The sequence below is a fragment of the Abramis brama genome (genome assembly GCF_963993115.1).
Source record: "Abramis brama genome assembly, chromosome: 2".
NCBI lineage: Eukaryota > Metazoa > Chordata > Actinopteri > Cypriniformes > Leuciscidae > Abramis > Abramis brama.
The window spans coordinates 19619966-19643584 of NC_139964.1; the positions used below are offsets into that span (position 1 = coordinate 19619966).

General features: G+C 38.3%; 1 pseudogene across 1 annotated transcript in view; it reads right to left on the reverse strand.

Annotated features, from left to right (window-relative positions):
* Positions 1–15024, reverse strand: part of LOC311077819 (complement C3-like) — a 37007-nt pseudogene extending 21983 nt beyond the window's left edge. The window contains exons 1-21 of the transcript XR_014609570.1: positions 14712–15024; positions 14450–14618; positions 14200–14273; positions 13933–14021; positions 13678–13760; positions 13492–13579; positions 9084–9186; positions 8835–8955; positions 8606–8724; positions 8213–8359; positions 7869–8072; positions 7539–7730; positions 7312–7464; positions 6537–6666; positions 4861–4905; positions 4314–4416; positions 1890–1978; positions 1640–1782; positions 1217–1423; positions 1004–1064; positions 816–899 (exon numbers count right to left, since the gene is read on the reverse strand). The product of XR_014609570.1 is annotated as a complement C3-like (transcript). The remainder of the gene's footprint in view (positions 1–815; positions 900–1003; positions 1065–1216; positions 1424–1639; positions 1783–1889; positions 1979–4313; positions 4417–4860; positions 4906–6536; positions 6667–7311; positions 7465–7538; positions 7731–7868; positions 8073–8212; positions 8360–8605; positions 8725–8834; positions 8956–9083; positions 9187–13491; positions 13580–13677; positions 13761–13932; positions 14022–14199; positions 14274–14449; positions 14619–14711) is intronic.
* Positions 15025–23619: the final 8595 nt, after the last annotated feature.

The window sequence follows — 23619 nt, forward strand, 5'->3', positions numbered from 1 at the left end:
AATTATGATCTTTTTCCTTCACAGGACAGTCACTGCAATTCCATGGAGGCCAGATGGACAGTATCTGGACCCACCTGCATCAAATTGGGACAACGAGTCACACTCACACACACACCCTAGGATGCAGTAGATGGGTATGGAAATATACTAAGGGGCCATCCACATCATACATTCCAGTCACATACAAAAAAATAGTCACATGGCCCCCCGGATTAGCACCGGAACCAAATTGTGTAACAAAAATATGCTGTAAGACGGGTTCTACCCATCTTCCAGACAAAAACATCACAAGATACACACGCACGCAACAATATCACCATAACATTACCGCCTGGTACCAACTTAAAGAATTCACAGATTCAAATATTGGTAGCATGCACACACTATATGAAAATAACAACAATGGCATAGATTAAAAAAAATGTCATTCCACTAAGGATCTCGAACCAGCCACATATAGGTGCACACATACTACAACGCATAACAATACACATTTTAAGTTTACTAAACTTCTTTTTAATCTAACAAATAAGGTATCTAACAATAATTTAAAAACATTTGTTTGGACTGGCCAAAAAGAAGGAACATACTGTGTGGGAAAATGTGAGGCAAATATAGATAATTATACTAGCCCTCACAATTGTTCATGGACTTTACATCATTGCTTTAATTTTACCACCTGCGATTACCAAAAACCCACACAGTGTCCAAAATTGTATACCACCCCAGATTTCAGCTTTCTTTAAACAAAAAATGCACAACTATACATGTCAGAAATAATCACTACATATTCTTAAAAACATCTTTTTCCTTACCAGCAATCGAGATGTAGGTGTTAGCAGGTGTGCCTGGAACCCGATCCTCTGGTTTTGCAGATCTAATAAGTATAGGTTTTTCCCCTGTTTCATTTGGGATAAAGAACAGGAAGATGAAGGAAGAGTCATGAGTCATGTGCTGATCAGATGTTGTACAGTTTTGGTGAGTCTTGAGCAGGGAATCTCACCATTCTTAGCAGGATTGAGTTCCACAATATCGCTTTGTAGTGGAAACAGCACACCCTCAGACTGAAAGAGACAGAGTAAGTTAACTACCTGTGGTAATCTAGTTTATCTATTCCAAAAAATAGGACAAATATCTATTAATCATTATATTAACAAATGACCAAATCAAATAAAACAGAATTACTGAAAACTGACAGAAATGCCATCAAACGTACCACCACCTTCAGGGTCTTTCTCACTCCATCCTCATACTCAAATATTGAAGCTTTCACCTCAATCATGTGATTTCCCAGAGTCATGGGAATAATCACATATGAAACCGCTATGCTGGAGCCTTTGTCAATGTTTACTGTTGTTCTGTATTTGCCTTTCTTACTGGCAGAGCTGCAAACATTTTCTGTCTCCATAAACTCCACACGCACCTGTGAAAACAGGAGAGAGAGACACAAATCTCTTCAATATCTAGAGGAAACTTCCTCCAAAATAAATGCATTTCAACTGAACATGAAATGTGTGATGATAGAGGATATTTCTGATATTTCTATGATTTGACTCCAGCAGAAATAGTTATTATGATGAACATGGTTTTAATGGATAACATTAATTAAAAATATTTTTTAATATCAAATCAGATCTACCTTCTTCAGGTTTCTTGGTGTGTAGTTGTGAATAATGGCCTTGATTTCCAGTTGTTCACCGCGCACAGCTGAATAAGGGATCTTGAGGTCAATGAAAAAGCTCTTAAAAACTATAATCTCCTCAGGTTCTGCCACACAGATGCCTTTGAGGAGGAACACAGACACACAGAAGGGTTTAAAGCAGCAGCTCCTGGATGATGATGATGAGGTTTTTCAGACCATGTATCCTGTGTTTGCAGCTTCACCTTACCAAGTGTTGGTGACACACTGACAGCCAAGATCTGCCAGGTAGTAATAGAGTCTTTCAGGAAGATCACTTTATCTCTGACTGGTGCTGGACTGAGATATGAGGAAAATACAACAAAAACTGTTGAAATACTGAATGTAGAATTCTAATGGTTGTTTATTGTCAAGACTCACACACACACACACACGCACACACAGGGCCCTATCTTGCACCAAGCGCAATTGACTTTGTACACCGACGCATGTCTCATTCCTATTTTGCACCCGACGCACAGCGGATTTTTCCCTCCACAGACACACTTAGGTAAATTAGGGAATGAACTTGCGCTCCCGGGGGCGGTTCAGCGAAAAGAGGAGGAGTGTTCCTGCGCAAACGTTCTCTCTATTTTGCAGTTTCCGAAAACAATTCCGCCACAGACCAGGAAAAACCTAGTCTACACAGCAAAAACTCCAGTGTTAAATTAACACTCCTGGGAGTGTATATGAGTCCACACTCAAGAGTGTAAAGTGTTAAAATATGAGTGTTAAATTAACACTCAAGAGTGTTAAAGTTAATGAGATAATTAAGTGATTAATTTAGTGATGATTGAGCATTATTGAAGACACCTGATGTTAACAAGCAGAATCACTGAAGGAGAAAATCACAAATTGTAAGTTACCGTTATGGCGATCAATGTTTGCTTTAGTTGGGCTCTTGACCATTATATGTTTACTTTAAATTTTGCTTGTCTGCTGTTATTGATTTATAACAGTCAGATGAACAAAGAGACAATGTGATCTGATGGTGTTGGTTATGTTTTGACATAATCATGTTGTGATCCGAAAAACGAAACTTATTGAGATAGTTTGGTTTGACTTGTTAATTACAGCAGCTCTGTGATTCTACAGCATATGAGTTTCAGTATTTTTCATATAATCCAAAATATTTAATAAACATTGTTCTGATCAAAAGACTTTCAAATGAATTTATTTAGAAACACAGACATCAATAATCAGCCTGTGAATCTCAACAATGGTGACAATAATAAAGCATGTTGCAGTGGCTGCCACCAATCACAACTCAATAATGGCTCCCATCATGCATTGCGGTATGAATAAATTATGATCTGAATTGTCTTACTAATTTCCTTTTCCTAATTGAATATTCTGCTCGTCACCATTGTTGAGATTCATACACTGAATCTTGGCGTCTGTGTGTGCCTAAAAGAATGATTTTTTTTTTCAAAACAACTGAAGAAATCCTTTGTATTATATTTATGCAGAATCACAGTTATGCTGTAATCAACAACGCAAATCTAAGTCAGAAATAAGGACCTTAATGAGTGATCAAGTTCAAATGATGATTGTCATAATATAACCAACACCATCAGATCACTTTTTTTCTTTGTTCATCTGTCAGTTATAACTCAGATATAACAGCCAAACAAAATCTAAAGTAAACATATAAGGGTCAAGAGCCCAACTAAAGCAAACAATCATCACCATAATGGTGGCTTACAATTTGAGATTTTCTCCTTCAGTGATTCTGCTTGTTAACATCAGATGTCTTCAATAATGATCAATCATCACTCAATTAATCACTTAATTATCTCATTAACTTTAACACTCTTGAGTGTGGACTCATATACACTCCCAGGAGAGTTAATTTAACACTGGAGTTTTTGCTGTGTAAAGTCAGTGACGTGTTATTCAGATGCTATTTTAAGGGCGCATGCTTGGCCATAATGTAGCGTGTGCACAACGCTCATGCACTTTGCTTCTCACATCTACACAGATGCAGCAGTTCACATTTTTGGAACCCATACATAATTACAAGGAAAAACATTCCACATGAGGGAAATCATTGTTGTGTCCATGAAGATGTGAAAAAATAGGCATAAATCTAGCTTACACATTTACCCAAATTATTCAGGATATTATTATATTATATATATTATTATATATAAATATTATTAATTTGGGTGGGTTTCTCCCTTCCCCATACAATGTCACTTTTGTTTTTTACGGCCCTGGCGAGAACGTCAGTCTCCTCGGCTGTGAACCGCTCCTGGCGCGCGCCTGGCAAATCCGATGTTATAATACCAATCCGCCATGGAACAAGTGCGCCTGCTCTTAAAGGGAATGTGAGATGACGCTCTGATTGGTTTATTTCACGTTACGTTTATTTCCCAAACCACACCTATGAGTAATGTAACTTCTTCAGACCAACACATTTTAGATTTGCGTCGGGCGCAAGAGTCATTTATTCCCGCCGGTATAATAGCAACAGCGCCTGAGACCCACCCACATTTCAGACCGTTAAAATAGGGCCCACAATATGTCGCCAACAGCTCTTGTCGAATGACATAATGTAAATGACTTGCTACGAGTCACTAGTGGTGTGAACGGGGCTAAACTCACAGCTTTTGTCTAAAAGTCTCCTACTCACCAATTCTCACATAGATCAATCTCTTCCCAAAGCCAACTCTCAGGGAACTGAGTATGTGACATGATCTCATCAGAGTCTGTATAATAGTCATCATCATCATCACCTGTTGCAACAGATAAAAATGTGACAGAATAGACCTTTTAGAGCAAAAGGACAAACAAGCAAAAGTTTGTAAACAAGTTTGAGTTTTACAAAGTCAAGTAAAAATGTATTAGGGTTTCAAGCCCAGATGGTGCTAGAGCCCTATGCACTGATTTACCAATCATTTATTTTCTGAAAGTTTATTGGGGGAATGCTACACATTTGTGAGAGAATGCAAAAGTATTGTCATAATATGTTTCCTCCCATCTCATATTTTTTCCCACCATGTCCCTTAACATCATGGCTGGATCATTACTAGCATATTCTGATAATCCTCAAGATTATGTTAACTTTATTCCAATACAGGGTTCATTCAAGCCACAATGATAGAAAAACAACAGCAGAGATGAACTTTAAAAACATGCTTAATCTTTAAAAGGGTCGAATCATAAGAGCAGATTCTCACCCGGTGATCTCCGTCTTCTCTTTGAAAGGAAGGGACACTCCGGCACTAGAGGAAGTTTAATTAGAATGAAATTAGCATATGGCACTCTAATGTGTGAGAGGGAATTCACTACAATTGAACTTGGTGCAGTGCTTTTCCAGCGCCGATTATACCAACTTAAATTAGTTCACTTTAATCTAAGTTAGCTTGTTTTAATTTCTCATCACATACACTTAATTGGATAGAGTCATATCTATCACATAGATTTCAATGTGTTAGACTACACAATCACCTATCTAATGATTTAGGTATATCAACTGGTGTTCCGCAAGGATCTATCTTGGGTCCAATGCTTTTTGCTATGTATATAAATGATTTTCATCTTTCATGTCCTGGCACTAATATACAAATGTATGCAGACGATACAGTGATTTATATACATGGTAATAGTCTGACACAAGTTGCAAATGAACTTACGAATTCTATGGTTAATGTGTCAGCATGGCTAAAAGAGAATTGCTTGCAACCTAAATGTGTCTAAAACAGTATGTATGTTTTTCTCTAAGTCTAACAGTATTATTAAAGAGCCGGATGTTTACGTGTCAGGGGTGAGGCTGCAGGTAGTGCCACAATATAAATATCTGGGAATACTGATTGATTCTAAACTTACATTTAAAGCTCAGGTAAAAAAGGTTTGTAAGCAGGTTAAGTTTAATCTCTATAATTTTAAGCTTACTAGAGATAACATGTCATTAGAAGCAGCTAAGATGTTTATGTACTCTATGGTTATCTCTCACATGACTTTCTGTTTAACCACTTGGTCTCAGGCGAGTTCAGTGACTCTAAAACCATTAGAGTCCTTATACAAACGTACACTTAAGGTCCTTGATTAGAAATCGGTATATTCTCATCATTGTCCAATACTGAAAAAATATAATTTATTGAGTTGGGAAAACATGATTAAGTATGCAAATGTATGCTTGATGTATAAAATTATTTATGGTTTATCTTCTCCCCCTCTTGGTCAGCTAGTTCGTATTAGAACAACTGATTATCGCTCTACAAGAGGCGCATTAAGACAAGACTATCATACCGCTTAGACGAAGTAAATTTAGTCAATCTGCTTTTTCTGTTAAAGCTGCACAAGAATGGAATACTATTCCAACATCTATAAGAGATCTAGACACATATGCTTTATTTAGGGTTCAGTTGAAGAATTGGTTAATCAGTACTCAGATCTGTCAACACTAGAATCTTATATCGGCTGGCCATCCTATTATTGTTTGTATTTTGTTGCATTGTTTTTAATTGATCTTAAATTGTTTAAATAGATTTTTTCTTGTATTGTGTAATTATTAAATTTTCTATTATGTATTCTTAATCATATTTTGTTTAGGTTGACTTGTAACATCTTGTCCAGGGACTACGGATGAAAAATAGCCCTTGGCTAATTCTGGTACATTTACAGGAATGTTTTTATTAATGTACAATGTCCATGTCAAACTAAATAAAGCAACAAAAAAAAACAAAAAAAAAAAACATAATAGACACTGGAGACATTCAGGGGCAAATCTATAGGAAATTATTTTAATTGTATGTTCATGGAAACTGCCCCTCTGGATTGTTTGTAGTGAAATATAAAATAAAATATAATGTTTTTTTTTTTTATTAAAATTGAAAAAATTACAACTATATACTTGTTCTGGTGTCGGTTCCTCCTGCAGTGTGTGACTCAAACATCAGACCTGCATCACTGAAAACCCCCATACTGTCCCTTCCACCTCCTGCCGTACAGCCGGTGTCATGCTTCTCTATGAAGTCCCAGATCTAAAGGTGCAAAAAGACACCAGTTACAAGCGGTTTAAATCAGAGCGGATTGTGCCATCCCAGCTAACAGACTTTTGTTATAAGAATATTCCCCAAATATTCAGTGTTGGTTCTGGGAACGTGAAAAATGTCCAGTTTTCTTGACGTTAGAGGAACGTGTTTTAAAAGGTATAATGTTTATTTTGATTTAAAATGCAACATTATAGGAACTTTGATTTCTAACATTCCAAGAACATAAAAATGTCCAGTTTCCTTAATGCTACTAGAATGTTATTTAAAGGTTAGTGTGATGTTCCTGAAACATTCTTTCAATCATCTTTCGAAAGAGTAATAAGAACACAAACTACAACTTTCTTCAGACACAGCCTTAGATGAACTGAAGATAAAAGACATTAACTCTCTGAAGATCTGATTAAACAACTCCACAATCAGAATTACCAGCTTCACTTATTACTAACCAGACTGACCTTATTTCTGTCACACGTCTACAGAAGATCTTATTGAGAATTAACAGAGGTTTAGATGTTGATGTCACCATCATGGAGATCAGTGTTTGCTTTAGTTGGGCTCTTGACCCTTGACTTTCATTAAGTTTGTGTTTTATCAGAGCTGATTGTGCCATGCCATCTGAAGAAGGTCCTTCACCTGAGTCTGAGTGAGTCTGTTCTTGTTAAGGACATGCACAGCCTTGTCAACCGCCACCAGCCCAACTCTAGCTCCAGGATCTCCAGTTATCTGCAGCTTGACCAGATCTCCTGTTTCATAGGTATTCATCTTGTCCTTCACCTGAAGCTTGAGCTGTTAAAACGAGAGACACTGAATCAGATCTAGTTGAAAAGCATGTCAACCATTTCTTGTGATGGTTGACCCACCGTTCCCATGCATGTGTCCTTCACGTCGACCCAGACTGAATCAGACACCACCTCAGACGAGCCCACATGATAATAAGCCACAAAGCGGAAGGACGGCACCATGTCTCTGGTTACAGGTAGAGACAGCGTCACTAGAGATTGTCCTCTCCTCTTGATCCTGTCTGCTTTAACAATCTGACCTTTACTTAAGATCTGTAAATGAGGCAGATGAGTTAACAGTATTTATGATATTGGTATGGTTTCAAATACAAGCTTTGGTAGTTAATCAAATATTGATATAATAAATACATTTGTGGTGCAGCTTTATTTAGAAATAACCATAATCTTCACCATGTATGTGTAATCTTGATCTTTGACTCCTGGACTTTGTCCAGTGTTGAGATTGACTTTCATTTGATCACCGATCTGAAGCTCTGCAGCATCAATGCTGATGTGAAAGTAGTTGTTGGAGTCTCCTTTGGGAATGTAAGCGAGAGCCGTCATCGTCTTCACTGCCTGCTGTTCATCTGTTAATTGTGGATCTTTGGTTTTTGCCTGAAAAGAACAAATACACTGTTTTCTGATGTGCTGTGTAGTATATACTCCATTGCTTGTTCAACATAAGTTAACTGATCTATTTTCCACCAGTTCTTCAGTGAAAGTGACTGAACATTAGTTGAGTTTGCAGGTCTTACAGTGATCTGCAGTGTAGAAGATCCTCCTAGAGTGTTGATGGTTAACTTTGCAATGCCATTGGCTCTTGTTTGACCTCTGACTCCTCCAGGATTGACCTCCACTTCCACATTTTCAGCAGGAGTCTGGTCAGGATTTGTTACGTAAACCTTTTAAAGAACCCAGAGCAAAAATAAATAAATAATATATTTATGAAATTGTTCCTGCAACCCTTCAGGTTTGCAACTTTCTAATAGGGATAGGCGATATGGCAAAATATATATCTTTATTTCTATATCTATATAAATATATAAATGCCACAAAAGGAAAAAAAAAGACTATGCAAATTTTGTTTCATGCAGACTTTATTGTTATATCGCACACCCCTACTTTCTAATGTTTATCTATGTTTATACCGAGACACTGAAGGGCATCCCGGGTTTGAAGAATTGTGGTGTTCTTTTGAAGAAGTGGATGGTGTACGGTGACGTCACAATCTGAATGCCTCTCCTTTCTGTTTCCACCATTTCACTGCCTTAAACACACACACACACACACACACACACACACACACGATTAGCCTCTCATATACATTCACACACAGGCATGTAAACATACAGATGTACAGTATCTGTTGAGTCTTACCACTTTCTGTTAAAAGACTGGCTGAAACATAGATTGATCGTCCAACCAGCTGCTTAATGTCTGGAAAGGTCTTAGTGATCATCTCCCTGCTCAGTTCTGCTGTACCTTCTCCTTCACTAATCTATTCATATGAGAAAGACAACAGCAGTCAACAAGACACAGTAAAAAGCATTTTAATGTTTTAAGTCATCCTTTAGGTGAAGAGAAATGAGATTGATCCCAGCTTGTAAACGGTTTAATGTCTCTCACCTGAACTTTTTGAAGAGAAGAAGGAATACTTGTTTTCTTCTCACCGTCCATCACACCAAACATCACAAACGCATGTCCTTCCACCCTCTGTCCAAACAGGTACCTATAAAAGCACATACAATTTATGCTGTAAAAACTGAACGTGACGCCGACTGTCCCTGATCCACATTCAGTTTCATTACATAGAAAAAAAGCAGCTTGAATGTTTGTCTAACTAACTTATTTTCCTTCTCCACAGTCATACAGGTTTTGAATGACATGAGGGTGTGTAATTTAAATTGTTGGACTATTTCAAACTATTCAATTAAGGAGCTCTTTTCCTGTTCTGACAAACAGAATATATGTTTGCTTGCTGGTGTCACCCAGAGGGTTTTAAAGTCAAAGAGTGACAAATTAAAAGTGCTATAATAGTCAAGAGCAATGAGCGATTTTTTTCCTTTCCTTTTTTTGTTGGATTAAAGCAGGCCCGGGGTGGGTAATCGGGAGAATCGGGAGAATTCCCAGTGGGACGCTTCACTATTGGGCCGGTCGAGATTATTATTATTTTTTTACATTTGTCACGTTAGTTACATTACACGTTCCGCATTCTGACACCGCAGCACGCAGCCTCTGCATGGGTTGTACCATGTGAGGGAGTTCTCTCCTCCCCTCCTATAGAGTTGCTTGGGTCCATAGCCCGTCTTTTCCAAAACGTTTTCTCAGGTAGGCTACCGCAGCACCGCCGGCGCCTACCGATAGCTGGGCCGGCCCTACCGTAACGGTACGCGTCAGGGAGGATGGATGGGAGGAAGAGGCCAGGAAGTATGGAAGCTTGTTTCCTCAGAATTGCGTGAAATAAAGTCGCAATTGCATGTTATAAAGTCAGAATTGGGAGATATAGAGTCAGAATTGCGTGAAATAAAGTCGCAATAGCATGTTATAAAGTCAGAATTGCGAGATATAAAGTCGCAATTGCGTGTTATAAAGTCAGAATTGCGAGATATAAAGTCAGAATTGTGTGAAATAAAGCCGCAATTGCTTCTTTTAAAGTCCAAGTTAATTATTATTTAACCTTTACATTATTTGTTGAACCATGGTATTAATACAAACTACACAATAGTAAGAGCTGAACTGTTGCTTCATTTATCCAATTTGGAAAAAGTGCTAATTTGGAATTCCACCATGGAAAAAGAGGGCCGGTCTTGGGCCTGAAACTCCCGGGCTGAAAAGTGGCCCCACTCCGGCCCTGGATTAAAGGGTTATTTCACCTAAAAATGATCATTCTGTCATTAATTACTCATGTCATTCATGTCAAAATCCTCATGTCATTTCAAACCCATTAGACTTTCGTTCATCTTCGGAGCAAATGAAGATCTTTTTGATGAAATCTGATATTTCTGTCCCTCCATTGACAGCTACGCACCTTACACTTTGACGCTTTAATAAATTCATAAAGAGACCATAAAACTAATCCATATTGAGTGATTTAGTCCAAGTTTTCTGAAGAGACATGATCACTTTCTATGAACAGACATAATTTAGGCTTTTTTTATTCACATATAAACATTCATCAACACACATCAGTTGTGGTAAACAGAAGCTCAAGCATGTTCGCTTGACATGTGAGAACCAATGAGGTTCATTCTCGTGTTACGCAGCACGTTTGAGCTTCAGCAAGAACCAATGAGGTTCATTCTCGTGTTACGCAGCACGTTTGAGCTTCAGCAAGAACCAATGAGGTTCATTCTAGTGTTACGCAACACGTTTGAGCTTCAGCAAGAACCAATGAGGTTCATTCTCGTGTTACGCAGCACGTTTGAGCTTCTGCAAGAACCAATGAGGTTCATTCTCGTGTTACGCATCACGTTTGAGCTTCTGCAAGAACCAATGAGGTTCATTCTTGTGTTATGCAGCACGTTTGAGCTTCAGCAAGAACCAATGAGGTTCATTCTCGTGTTACGCATCACGTTTGAGCTTCAGCAAGAACCAATGAGGTTCATTCTCGTGTTACGCAGCACGTTTGAGCTTCTGCAAGAACCAATGAGGTTCATTCTTGTGTTATGCAGCACGTTTGAGCTTCTGCAAGAACCAATGAGGTTCATTCTTGTGTTATGCAGCACGTTTGAGCTTCAGCAAGAACCAATGAGGTTCATTCTCGTGTTACGCATCACGTTTGAGCTTCAGCAAGAACCAATGAGGTTCATTCTCGTGTTACGCATCACGTTTGAGATTCTGCAAGAACCAATGAGGTTCATTCTCGTGTTACGCATCACGTTTGAGATTCTGCAAGAACCAATGAGGTTCATTCTCGTGTTACGCAGCACGTTTGAGCTTAGGAAGAGGTTTGTTCTCACGCGTCAAACAGTTTCAGTTGAGCTTCTGTTTATGTTCACTGATCAATGTTTGTATGTGAATAAAAGCAGTGGCGGATCAAGTTTATCATTCAAGTCAAACACAACCCTTAATGAGTTTTACATATATTTGACCTCTTCCCTTGGCTGCTGGTATACCTGCTTAACTGTTCTTTAAAGCCCTAAGTTCAATAGTAATACATTATTGTTTGCACATGTAAACATTTACATCTAAACTTAAGATGTATGTATTTGAATTGCATATAAATTTCCACCCATGTGGATTACATTGTTTTAACATAAATTAATGAATGGAATGTGATTTATATTTGTCAGTTATGCATAAATGAAACTGGTAAGATTTATGTAATTGTATTAATAAACTGAATGTGTTTCATATTTGTCAGTCATGCATAAATGAACACAACCTAACAGTTTTTGACTGTCTCAGTTTGTGTAAACCTACTTATTTTTCAGAGTATTTTTATTTTTATTTATGTTAATTACAGTGTATACGGTTTTCTTGATTTACCCCGAAAGAATGGAAGTAAAATGTGACATGCCCCATAGGTGGGGCACATTGTAACATGACCATTTAACAGCTTAAAATGTTATCTGAACTAATCAAAGATCAGCTCCACAAGTTCATGGAAAGTAAAGTGCATCCTTATTGTACTAGCAATAGTACTTGTGTTAGTAACTCTTTCTCATTGGTCATTATGCATGCATTATGTATGCATGCGTACGTATGAGTGTTCAGTAAACAGAGTCAGAAAAGACATGCAAGTCTATTGTGGTTTATGACAAACTTAACAAGCATGTTTCTCTATAGCTCTAAAAGTATCAATAAAGTAGCCAATATACTCCTCTGCGCCCCACACTTCAAAAACCCCTGGTGTAACCAAATGATCAGGTCAGGTTGATTCTGTCATATTAAATCTTATATAAAACCTGTTACAGATTTCCATTAAGCCATTGCCATTTATTACAGGGGTGAGCAAGTATTTGATGCCTACAAAGTCCATGCATTCAGAAGTAGATGCATACAAATGTCTTTCTTTATTTTGTTCCAATGAATAAACATTGCATCAAATCCACTTCTTTCCTTAATGTTCATTATCATGTACTCTGAGTTCATACATTACAGACCCAGCATACTGTCCATAATCCACCATGTTCATAGTCTTGCATAGCCAGAGCTTCAGACTGACGGCAGAAGGTCTGGACTCTATCACAGCTTTCATTGGTTTGACTGACATGTAACGCAACCAATCACAGTTCGTTTTGCTCGACGTCATGTAAAAATGTAAAGTCGATGTCCCTACAATAACAGACCGGCGTTCTTCTAATAAATTATTCATTCAAGAATGCTGTGAAAGTTTACTGCGACAATGGAGCCGCGAACTTCACATACTTTTGAAATGCAGCATTTAGTTGATCCTGGTAAGCGCTCATTGTAAACACAACGGCGTTCTTCTTCCACGAGGGGTTTTGGCATTACTACATTTGTTTCCAGGCGGACAGTTAAAGAACGCAACACACACGGCTTCCAGACATTGCAAATCCTGAAGTGTTTCCAGTTAAGTGTGCCATCCATGGTCATCACTGAGGCTGAGACTACCATGTTCCTTACTACCCTTTAGCACACTCAAAAACTGTGAGCTTCCCCATTACGACTCACACACTTCTTGTTACTCTAATTATAATATGTCACAGCGCCACTCGGTGGACAACAAAAGCTTTACAGTACAATAAATTGCTCCTACAAAACCATTTAAATGTTAAGCAAACTGTATTAATTAATTAATTAATTAATGAATTAAAGTGTTACCACATATTGTGTAGTGCAGATCTAGTGAGAAGGGTCAGACACAACTGAAACAATATTTGTTCTACCAGTAAAACAGAAAATAACCAAATGAAATAAATGTATTTATTTCTTTGGAAGTTACCATCTCAACTCATGAAAAGTTTTGGTTGCTCATAGCACATTATTTTGTAGTTTTCAAACAAATATATTTTAAATCAGTGTGTTCACAAATTTTGAATAAAGTGAAGCAGAACATATGCTGTCTTACTTGGCTTCAATGTCGACTGTCAGGCTCTCGTCACTCACATAGAAGAATGACTTACTGGGTCTTAATCTGACTTCAAATGTTGGCGGCACTATAAACCAATCCAGAGAAAAGACACAAATAAATAAATACATTATTTTAGTTTTTATTGCATTTACACAACACACATTTTGTTGACACACATCTTACCATATTCTTTGACCTCAAAGTCTGCAGTAAACGTCTTCTGAGGAGTGTGTGTGTACTGAGTGACAACCTTCCAGATCCCAAGACTGAAAAAAAACATTTCAAAACACTTTTAAATAAGCATTATACAACAGATCAAATGAATCTTATAACACAGATCACATTTATGAGTATTGTGTAGATAAATTAAAGAAAAATCATTGAATCATTAAATAAAGTTCACTCAGGTTGAATATCTTCAGTCAGCGTTTCACACACCTGGCAACCTCAGGAATGGCGTAGCTTCCAGACTTCATCCCTTTCACTGGATATAACTTCTCTGATGAAACTGTGATGCCTTGTGGATTCTTCAGAGACACAGAAATCAGCATTAACACTGTGTGTTTACTGAGATCAGCAGTGCAATGATGCTCATTACAGCTGAAATGCCACGAATGTGTGTGTGTGTGTGTGTGTGTGTGTGTGTGCGCGTGTGTGCATGCATGCGTGCATGTAATAACAGTGTGCACTTATATAAGTGTGTACCATGATCTCCACCGTGACTCCAGTCTGACTGAGTGTTTTCATGTTGGGTGTCAGAGAGAAAATCCTGTATTGAACTGCAAAAGAGGTCAAAGCAAAAAACTGAAATATGAGTTCTGATGTTTTTTACTCAGATTCAAACCCTGAATACATGCAGCAGTCACTTTAATAATAAACAATTATGTTATGCTTATGTAACATGTTTAAAATTCACTTTGTTGTACTTTTCCAATTTTTTTGCACATACTCATACCTGTGCTAGCAGGCGTGTAGATGGGCTTGTCTGTCTGTACAAATATATATCCAGACTGGAATGAGACCATGACCACTTTCTCCAGGGTTTTGGATGGAAACTGAGCTTGTAGATACACATACTGCTTCTCCAGAGGATCATCAGAGAACAAGCTCTGATCATCAGGGATCTAGAGAACAGATAATCATCAGCCTAAATTATATCTGATAATAAATTAATTAAGGAATCACTGCACTGCACAGATCACTTATGTAGCTCTCACCTTTATATCTGTAAGGATCTGGTCATTGTTTTCTGCAGTCAGTGTCACTGTTTTGGACAGTACCTCCTTGTCTTTCTTTGGGTATTTTTTCACTATGATCTTTACATCAAAAGATCCTCCAGAGTAATCCTGAGCCTCCACAAACACGTTCTCTGAGGAACCCAATTTGAAATCTTAAAAACAGATTATTAGTAACTCTATGAACAAACGGTGTGTTTAATACTCACAGCGGGTCACACAGTGTGAGGAGGGGTGAGGAGAGAAGAACAACAGTCAGACACAGCAGCTTCACCTCCATCGTGTCTGTGTGTGTGTGTGTGTCTCTTTCTGTGTGAAACTGAAAACCAAAAAAAAATAAAAAACTTGAAATTTAAACAATCTCCCTCCCTTCCCTCCCTAAAAATGGTTTAGTCTATTGTCATTAATCACTTCAGTTCAGTCAGCGGAGGACCCAATAAAATCTCAAGTCCCACCCTAGCTAGTGAATAGAACCAATCAGAGTTCAGGCTGATCCGAGAACAGCTGGGGCACGTTCAAGTTCAAAACGTTGCGCAACGTTTTGCTACGGTTTCCGGGTTGAACGTCATGTTTCCTGGAAACGGAGTGCACCATGCTGCGTTCCAGTCCACTTTTAGACACGCACTTGCGAACTTCCCTAAGCACTTCCCCTCGGGGGAATCCCTGCCGCCATTTTGAAGTGCGTTCCACTTAAGTGGACAAGGGAAGTTTAGATGGACAGACCCTCGTTCCCTATATATTAATTATATTTTTTATTTTATTTAAAACCCAAACACACATAAACATTTGGATGCTGCATTAAACAAATTCTTAAAGGATAAAAAAAATGTAAATAATAAATCAACTCCACAGCTGATTCCAAGTGATCAAGGGCTTAGGACCTTCCAATTCAGCCCATTGCAGTTCCCGCCAGTAGTGGGCACTTGTGCAACGTAAGCAATGACGTACATCCGAGTGAACGAGACGGAGGGAAGTCAGCGAGTGAAGGGCATGACAATTTTGGACTGGAACGCAGCACTGGTGTGCAATGGGGTTTGAGATAAGTTTTCTCTTGTTTGGTGGGTGTGTCAGAACTGCAGTCCAATCAGCAGCAACATGTATATAAAGCACGCGGTATTAAAGTGAACTCGCACAATGGGTTCAAGGAAAGTAATTTACAAATGTGTTCGATGCAGCTCGGTATACGCAACAGACATGTTTGTCGTAAGTTTTATTGTAAAAATATAGGTTATCAACATAATGATGTAGTTGTTTATATTTTTAGCTTCATTGCAAGTGTATGACATTTGGTATAGAAATAAACAATGCAATTAAAGGAACTGTATGTAAGATTGTGGCCAAAACTGGTACTGCAATCACTTTCAAATTACTGTAGAGCGGTGTATCCCCTCCCCCCTGACTCGAGGTTGCCAGATAGGCTGCAGGATCCAGCACAAACGTTTGTAGCTGCAGCTGTGGTAACTAGAGCTGAGCTGGCAACCCGGATGCCGAAACACTACTGACTTCGTGATTGGTAGATAGGTGGAGGGTGGCGCTTCAGGCCAAAACACAAGATGACAACATCAACATCAGTTGAGGGCTGCAACATCACTTTTTAAATGACAATATCCTGGCCGTACTACTGTTGTCAGTGATATAAGTATTTGAAATGAACATGATTTCTTAATGTCTAGTGACATATCAGGGCCATTTTATGATTAATTGAAATACATTTCTTACATACAGCTCCTTTAAGTGCTTTTCCTAAAAATGAGAAAGAAAATACAGGGTATTAAAACAGTATGAACTACAAATAAAGTCAGTATGTGAGGCTAAATAGATGTGTTTTAGTCTGAATTAGGTAAGATGTGTGCTTCCATTTCAGTTTCAGCAATCCCTTCACTCGATTGGGATGTTCTCTTTTGTTCTGGGCAGCAAGTGCAGTAACTGTAACATCGGGCATATTTTGTAGTATTAAACACATATTTATACCGACTTCATCAGGCTCCGAAAATTCTTCACAAAGAACACAAAGAATGGCCTTCTCAGCTGCCATAGTTGCAACTCTTGCGTCATCAGAACAGTGTGTTCAACGCATCACCGTTTCTGTTTAAAAAACGTTTTGCAACGTTTTGTCGGGGCTGAACGCAGCCCTGAAGTTAGAAGTAAGCAGTGGAAGTGAGAATGACTGAAAATGTCGGGGGAAAAATGTGGGTACGTCATAAAAAGAAGGAGAGGGGAAAAGAAAAGGAGGAGAGGAAGGCCAGGAGAACTGCTAAATCAGTCTATCAAAACAAGATATTTAACAAGACAGGTTAGTGCACTGTATGGATGTCCATAGATATGTATATATCTATGATGGATGTAAATGTGATGGGATGTCGTGCCCTGATCATTTCGCTGCCAGATTTACTTTCACGGGAAAAAGACACCAGTGGCGCGGGGGTTACGCGATACGACCATAGACTGTAAAAAAATATGGACGTAGTGTCCGTGACGTCACCCGTAGGTTTCTGAAGAGCATTTTTGAAGCCTAAAGTGGGCGGAGCCGGCCGTCGCCATCTTGGCCTTGCGTCACTCCCGGATGGGCAGAGGCGGGGCGTGAGCTGGAGCCTGGAACTGATCTGAAATCACTAGCTCGACGTGATCGAGTTTTTAGTTCAGGCTGGGCATAGATATATGTTTATTTCTATGCAGGCTGGGGAGGTAATTCTATAACGTTATATGCAACTGACAGTACCAAGTCTGCGACTGCACAGGGCCTCGCGCTAAAGTGACAGTTGATGACAGTAAAGCCAATTAAAAGTTCCTATATTTGCCCGTCGAAATATTATAATAGTAAAAAAGACATGGCTACATGTGAGACTGTATCGTGATTCTGTACTATTCTACTAGTTGAAAATGTATAATGCAGGAACTCTTAATATTACTCTGAGAGTGTGTGTGACAGTGATTGATGTGCATGTCAGTCACTCCTTTTTTATAGTCTATGGTCCGTCAGCGCGGCATCGCTCGTCAAGTTCGTAGAGAGCTTATTCAGTCCATTTTAAATTCTGATTTTGGCCGCCTCTCAAATGGGTTAAACCATAGATATATTGTCTATGAAGTTCAAGTAAATGCGCTAGAAAATCCGCACTCATTCAAGGATGTGCATTTATTGCATGGACGGAGAAAGCGCCGACGCCTGCAGGATTTCATCTGACGGTACATATTATAATCTATATCTGTTCCGTGAGAGCAGAACGAACGAGCCTTTATTGACGTTTTTAAATCTGAAAACCCCAAAAAGCAACGAAATTGTCAGACATCCATTAGTGCATGTTCACAGAGGAAAACTGAAATACAGCGCTGGTTGTTCTCTCGAACGATACTCGACAACGACGGAATCCTAAGCCGTGGGCGAAGTAACTTAATGGGTGTATTATTGTATGAAATAATCCCGAAAAAAAAACACAAAACACGGCAGAGAAGGCAAGTTCAGCAGCGAACACTTGCTGAGGTGAAGTGACGGCTAGTAACAACAGACGAAAACGGCTAGCACTGACATCAGCGACAACCCACCTGTCACTCAAGTGGCCGCACCCTTAATTATGCAGAACTTTAAATATTAATCAACTAAACGGATGAGTTATAAAAAAATTCACCCCCCTCAGTTGTCATGAAGGGCAAAATTAGCTGTATAGACAAAAGCCACATACAGACACCAGGCTGTAAACACGTTTTTTTCTGCTGTAAAATTTGGCATTTTAACATGGGGGAGATACAGATTTGACTCACTTCTGACATCAGCCTCAAGCGGCCAGTCAACGAATTGCAGTTTAACTCACTTCCGTGTTGGTTTCAAGAGAGAGACGGGCGCTGAGTCCCAATTCGCCTACTTATACTACGACCTAAAAGTATGTACTTTTTTTGTGAGGAAAAAGTACATACTTTTGAGTGTGTAGCAAAAGAGTATGCACGTTCTGGGACATACTTCGATGACGTCATGCAACGTGAACTTGAACGTGGTTGCCTAGTTACGCACACCTCAACTGTTAACAAAACATTTTACATTTCATTCATTCTTATATGTCCAATATCATTTTATTTACTATTCCCATCTTTTTTTCCACAATACATTTACAATGTGTTTTACCAAATTGAGGAGTGAAGCAGGGCGTCGTCGTCGTAGATCAACCAGACGCAGGTCGTTTGTGAGGCGGCTGGTTCTGACGTTCATGTGCAAATGTGTAACGAAAGCTATTTTCTGAGTTAAAATATTTAAAGTTTAAAGTGTAACTATTGTTTAACGTATTTTATACTTAATCTTATACTTATGTATAATACTTAAAAATACCCCGATGAAAATGAACCATGCTTTTACTATAGTAAAAGTGTATGTGTGTAACCATGTTTCTTTGGTTGGACTGATAAAGTTAACATTTGTACAGCCACAGTATTACTACAAATAAGTCAGACAGGAACATCAAAATAAATACATAAAAAAGACACTTGAATGACACTGTAGAGCCTTTTTATTTATTGTTTTGTAGCCTGCAATGAGGCGCTCAGTATCTTCATCAGACCCTACAAGATAAACACGGTACTTTTTTGGCACAACATAAACCCATTAATATTACGAGACAATAAAATATAACTTTTATTAGGGTTAAACATTTGAATTCTTACACTTAAAAACTGAGGGCGCATCTCCGCTGCTGCATCCGACTGCCAGGTTTACATCACCACAATCACCGCAAAGCTCTTCCCTCCCGCACGCAATGGGTTGTGGGCAATATTAGCCGTAAGAGTGTGCATTGATCTGCACTTCGAATTCTAACCGGAAATAGTAGACCATCCGGGTATCTTTGGAACACTCATTTCAACATGCTACGATTTGGGACGTACTAATTCTAGTTTCGCATACTATTTAGGATGGATAGTATGCGAATTGGGACTCAGCAGGGGAGGTCGCCGCTTGGATACGACCGAAAACACTTTCACTTTCACTATTAAAGGGGCAGTACCTTCACAATGTCCTAGTGACAGTCTACAAGATTACCACCACAATTAAAATGTTACAAATGAATTACAAGTGACTAAAATGATCAACCACAGTAACACATTACACATTTAGCATGCTGTAAAAGCTAAAAGTTACTCAAGGTATTTTGCATTTACGAATAGAATAAAAAGAGAAAAATGATGTGATGTTACATTATTCACAAACGTGCACATGAAGAAGACATAATTGGCAAAAGTATGGAGATTTAACTACACATACACTGTTGTGATGTCATTTCTTAATCATTTACTCTGTAATAGTAAAGTCTGTAATAATTTCAGAGTCTTTATCAAAACCTAAATTGAAGCCTTTTTTCATAACAGGAAACATTCACAATTGTTTAAAATAGCGGTGATATCAACTAAACTGGTTAAGTTGTGAAATGAGCAACCCTCACAGTCAACAATTTGATCTCACCATGAGCTCTCAGGATACTCGTGATGTGTTCACAGTTTGATCTCACAGTGAGATAAAAGTGTAACCTCACAGCACACTTCTGTGTACTCATACTATAGTCACAATGTGAGATGTACCCAGCATGCATTGCAGCATGAATCGTTGCATCCCTAATTTTAAGACACCCATATGCTCTCACGGGCCATATAAAATAATGTGGCGGGCCAGAATAGGCCCGCAGGGCAGGCCTTGAGTTTGACACGTGTGTTTTAGATGATGATTATGTTGTTATCATCAATAACAAACCGACATCACCTGAATGCGTTGTCTTTTGGCTTTTCCTGCCATAACAAATGTGTCTTACAAACACAGGTACAGCAGCCAGAGAAAATATGTGTCTAAAAGTCAAGGGTCACGAACTAAAGCAAACACTATTCTCCATGACGAAATAATAGAACATCAACATCTAAACCTCTATTAATTCTCAATAAGAACTTCTGTAGACGTCTGACAGAAATAAAGTCAGTCTGGTTAGTAATAAGTGAAGCTGGTAATGCTCAGAGGTGGAAAGTCCAGGGGTCAGAAAGTAAAAGTCCTGCCATATATTTATTCCACCCATGAACTCACACAGCAAAAACTCCAGTGTTAAATGAACTCTCCTGGGAGTTTATTTGGCTCCAGACTCAAGAGTGTTAAAGTTAATGAGATAAATTAGTGATTGATTGAGTGATGATTGACCATTATTGAAGACACCTGATGTTAACAAGCAGAATCGCCAAAGGAGAAAATCTCTTTTTTCAAGTTGCCATTATGGTGATTAGCGTTTGCTTTAGTTGGGCTCTTGACACTTAAACTGTTAACATTAGATGTTGTTTGGCTGTTGTATCTGAGTTATAATTCTCAGATGAACAAAGAGATAAGTTGATCAGGTGGTGTTGGTTATGTTTTGACATAATCATCATTTGACCTGACTCAAAAACTCATTTAGAGAGTTAGGTTTATCTTGTTGATTACAGCAGCCTGTGATTCTACAGTATACTATTTTCAGCATTTTCAATATAATCAAAAAGATTTCTTAAAAGATTTTCTGATCAAGAAACTTTAAAGAAGTACTGTATTTGGACACACAGACATCAATAATCAGCCTGTGATTCTCAACAATGGTGACAATAATAAAGCATGTTGCAGTGCATTCTGGGTGCCACCAATCAAAACTCATTCATGGCTCTCATCATGCATTGCGGTATGAATAAATTATGATCTGAATTGTCTTAGTAATTTCCTTTTCCTAATTGAATATTCTTTTTGTCACCATTGTTGAGATTCATACACTCATTCTTGATGTCTGTGTGTGCCTTAAAGAAAGATTTTTTTTAATTTTTTTTATATCAGAACAACTTTTAAGAAATCATTTAGATTAAATTGAAAAATCTGGATCTTATTCTGTAGAATCACTGTGATGTTGTAATGACCAATATACATTTAAACCAGAGATTAGGCTCTAAATGAGTTCAGTGATTCAAGTAAAATAATGACTGTCAAAACACAATCAACACCACCTGTTCACCTTTTCTCTTTGCTCATCTGGCTGTTATAACTCAGATACAACAGCCAAACAAAATCTAAAGTTAAACATTTAAAGGTCAACTGCCCAACTAAATCAAACACCGATATCCATAATGGTAACTAAAATTGTGATTTTTCTCCTTCAGCGATTCTGCTTGTTAACATCAGGTGTCTTCAATAATGGTCAATCATCACTCAATCAATCACTTAATCATCTCATTAACTTTAACACTCTTGAGTCTGGAGCCAAATAAACTCCCAGGAGAGTTCATTTAACACTGGAGTTTTTGCTGTGTGAGTTCATGGGTGGAATAAATATATGGCAGGACTTTTACTTTCTGACCCCTGGACTTTCCACCTCTGGTAATGCTGTTTGTGGAGTTGTTTAATCCTCCTCTGCTGAGATCTTCACAGATTTAATGTCTTCTTTTCTCTTCAGTTGATTTCATCTAAGACTGTGTCTGCTACTTGGGCGGAGTGATTTGCTCGCAGCACCTGAGAAGCCCCGTGGTGAGGAGCAGAGAGTTCGCTCAGAGCTGGAGTAAATCACTCCACCCAAGTAGCAGTGCTTCGCCTTCTGAGAATATAGTTCCCAGTATGTATACAGTTAGAAGATGTCTGTGTCTCATGTGACCTTGTTATTCGTACACACTGTGACTATACAAATCACAACATGTAAATAGGAAAATGTTGGCGTTATTTTGTCACTTATTGGGAGCAGTATGCTAGCTGGAGCCATTTACCTCCAGTCTTTGTGCTAAGCTAGGCTAGTGGCGGGTGCGTCAGACAGAGTTACGGCACGCACGGAGATGAGAAGGGTATGTATAGACTTATCTAATTGAGAATGTCCCTTCTTTACATTTTTTTCCCTTTATTTTTTTGTGGGGTACTTTAGGATGGGTAGGGATAAGGATGTTGTTCTGGTTATTTATATAATTTGTATTCATTAATTTCTATGGATGTTAAAAAAGAAAACAGTATAGGTTGTGATGTTCTCCATGTATGTCATGTATATACATGACATACATGGAGAACATCATATTGTCATTTAATAATCTGCTCAATAATATATGCAAACAATGAAACCATGCTCTGCATTGTAAACTTCATATATGTGCAGTCTGCATTGTGACTGACTGAAAAAAAACTGGTGTGTGTGTGTGTTCTGCATTGGGGATGCTCTCTAGTCTAATTTCTTCATTTGTGTGTGTGTGTGTTCTGGATTGTGCCAGATTTTTGAGTTTTTTGACCAAAAAAAAAAAAAAAAAAATCCCATTTCCCATTCATTCCTATGGGAGTCAAATTGACCCGCGAGGGAAGTATTTGTTACAATTTTTATTACAACCACATAAACTCCTCGAATCCAGTCAAAGTTCAAGTGCGACAAATCTCCCAAGGTCTTGGACCAATACGATGAACAGTCAATTTTTAAAAATCTTGCCAAGATGCCTCATTCATCCATTCAAAATGACCAATTATCATTATAAATGAAATTCTGTCTTGATTTAGTGTTGTTGGTGGTGATGCGTGCCAAAAAAAACGTTAATTCAGTTTATTTATTGAAAAACAAATCAATAGACTACATCAATTTCCCGTCTGTGTGATGTTAGATTCCTCAGTTGGTTGTTTACAGTAAAATCTCACTGTCAAATTTACTAAACAAAAAAGTACAATTCTGTGATTTGCTTTGTGTGATTTTATGTGTTTTTGCACATAATGCTATAGTGGAGATCTGTTAGTGTTTAATGATCTGTTGGGATTTAAAGGGTTTCTGTTGAGTTTTGTGTGTCACCATTGTGCTGAAGAGTAGAGCCTGTGCTTCAGTCCAGGATGAGCAGAAAAACACTGATGATATGCTGCATGTTGCTTTATTTAAAGGCAGTGCAACATGACATCATGACTTTG